Here is a 3,035-nt window from a genome sequence, read left to right on the forward strand (position 1 = left end):
ATCATGTTAATGTTACTACTGGTTGGCTGGTGGAGGTCCTGGTGAACCACGTCCAGATAAAGGGTCATGTTAATACTGGTTGGCTGGTGGAGGTCCTGTAGAACCACGTCCAGATAAAGCATCATGTTAATGTTACTACTGGTTGGCTGGTGGAGGTCCTGATGAACCACGTCCAGATAAAGCATCATGTTAATGTTACTACTGGTTGGCTGGTGGAGGTCCTGTAGAACCACGTCCAGATAAAGCATCATGTTAATGTTACTACTGGTTGGCTGGTGGAGGTCCTGTAGAACCACGTCCAGATAAAGCATCATGTTAATGTTAATACTGGTTGGCTGGTGGAGGTCCTGATGAACCATGTCCAGATAAAGCATCATGTTAATGTTACTACTGGTTGGCTGGTGGAGGTCCTGATGAACCATGTCCAGATAAAGCATCATGTTAATGTTACTACTGGTTGGCTGGTGGAGGTCCTGTAGAACCACGTCCAGATAAAGCATCATGTTAATGTTACTACTGGTTGGCTGGTGGAGGTCCTGATGAACCACGTCCAGATAAAGCATCATGTTAATGTTACTACTGGTTGGCTGGTGGAGGTCCTATAGAACCACGTCCAGATAAAGCATCATGTTAATGTTACTACTGGTTGGCTGGTGGAGATCCTGATGAACCACGTCCAGATAAAGCATCATGTTAATGTTACTACTGGTTGGCTGGTGGAGGTCCTGGTGAACCACGTCCAGATAAAGCATCATGTTAATGTTACTACTGGTTGGCTGGTGGAGGTCCTGTAGAACCACGTCCAGATAAAGGGTCATGTTAATACTGGTTGGCTGGTGGAGGTCCTGTAGAACCACGTCCAGATAAAGGGTCATGTTACTACTGGTTGGCTGGTGGAGGTCCTGATGAACCACGTCCAGATAAAGCATCATGTTAATGTTAATACTGGTCGGCTGGTGGTTAGACCTGATTACCCTCCTTTTAGACCAGGTTCGACCTGATTAGCCTCCATTTAGACCAGGTTAGACCAGTGTACCCTCCTTTTAGACCTGGTTAGACCTGATTACCCTCCTTTTAGACCAGGTTAGACCTGTTTACCCTTTATTTAGACCAGGTCAGTCCTGTTTACCCTCTGTTGAGACCAGGTTATACCAGTTTACCCTCCATTTAGACCAGGTTAGACCTGTTTACCCTCCATTTCGACCAGGTTAGACCTGATTACCCTCCATTTAAACCAGGTTAGACCTGTTTACCCTCCATTTAGACCAGGTTAGACCAGGTTACCCTCCATTTAGACCAGGTTAGACCTGATTACCCTCCATTTAAACCAGGTTAGACCTGTTTACCCTCCATTTAGACCAGGTTAGACCTGATTACCCTCCATTTAGACCAGGTTAGACCTGATTACCCTCCTTTTAGACCAGGTTAGACCTGATTACCCTCCATTTAGACCAGGTTAGACCTGATTACCCTCCATTTAGACCAGGTTAGACCTGAGTACCCTCTATTTAAACCAGGTTAGACCAGGTTACCCTCCATTTAGACCAGGTTAGACCAGTGTACCCTCCTTTTAGACCTGATTACCCTCCATTTAGACCAGGTTAGACCAGTGTACCCTCCTTTTAGACCAGGTTAGACCTGATTACCCTCATTTTAGACCAGGTTAGACCTGATTACCCTCCATTTAGACCAGGTTAGACCTGATTACCCTCCATTTAGACCAGGTTAGACCAGGTTACCCTCCATTTAGACCAGGTTAGACCAGATTACCCTCCATTTAGACCAGGTTAGACCTGTTTACCCTCCTTTTAGACCAGGTTAGACCTGATTACCCTCCATTTAGACCAGGTAGACCTGATTACCCTCCATTTAGACCAGGTTAGACCTGATTACCCTCCTTTTAGACCAGGTTAGACCTGATTACCCTCCTTTTAGACCAGGTTAGACCTGATTACCCTCCATTTAGACCAGGTTAGACCTGATTACCCTCCATTTAGACCAGGTTAGACCTGATTACCCTCCTTTTAGACCAGGTTAGACCTGATTACCCTCCCTTTGTTTAGACCAGGTTAGACCAGTGTACCCTCCTTTTAGACCAGGTTAGACCTGTTTACCCTCCGTTTAGACCAGGTTAGACCAGTATGCACTACCCTCGAAGCATTCATCAGTATTTATCTAATTTTACTAAACACTACAATGAAAACCCCACCAACACACACAGCCCCACACACCCTCCCCCTCTCCTCTAACCTCGCAGAGTCCTTGCCAAGTTCACAAATTGAAAGCTCCCCTTGAGGCGTAGTGAAGGAGTGTACACTTCAGGGAGAAGTCGGGTGGTTCTGTGCCAAGTTCATTAACTTCCTCTTGACTGGGCGAGTTGCCAGGGCGACTGATACAATAGCCTAATATGTAAATTAGTTATTGGCCCCTGGCCTGTGATAGGTTGGGTTAGGATCAGCTGGTCTGTGGTTGGTTGGGTCAGGATCAGGTGACCGGGGCCTCATCTAGAGGGGCTCAGTTCCCTAAATCTGTATAATTAATAAACGTAATAGCTCAGCTGCTCCCTCTGCTCTGAACCCGTTCTCTTTCTCTCTCTCTCTCAATTCAATTTCAATTTAAGGGCTTTATTGGCATGGGAAACAGGTTTACATTGCCAAAGCAAGTGAAATAAGTATTAAACAAAAGTGAAATAAACAGTAAAAAATTAACAGTAAACACAAAAAATGAACAGTATGCACAAAAGAATAAAGGCATTTCAAATGCCATATTATGTTTATATAGAGTGTTGTAACAATGTGCAAATAGTTAAAGTACAAAAGGGGAAATATACAGTGCATTCTGAAAGTATTCAGACCCCTTCCCTTTTCCACATTTTGTTACGTTACAGCTTATTCTAAAATGGACTAAAATGGATTAAAATATAAAATCTTTTCCCTTATCAATCTACACACAATAATCTATAATGACAAGTTGAAAACAGGTTTTTAAAAAACATAAATACCTTATGTTTTTACAACTTCATTGGAGGCCACATC

This window comes from Oncorhynchus keta, unplaced genomic scaffold (assembly GCF_023373465.1).
Source record: "Oncorhynchus keta strain PuntledgeMale-10-30-2019 unplaced genomic scaffold, Oket_V2 Un_contig_3330_pilon_pilon, whole genome shotgun sequence".
Taxonomy (NCBI): Eukaryota; Metazoa; Chordata; class Actinopteri; order Salmoniformes; family Salmonidae; genus Oncorhynchus; species Oncorhynchus keta.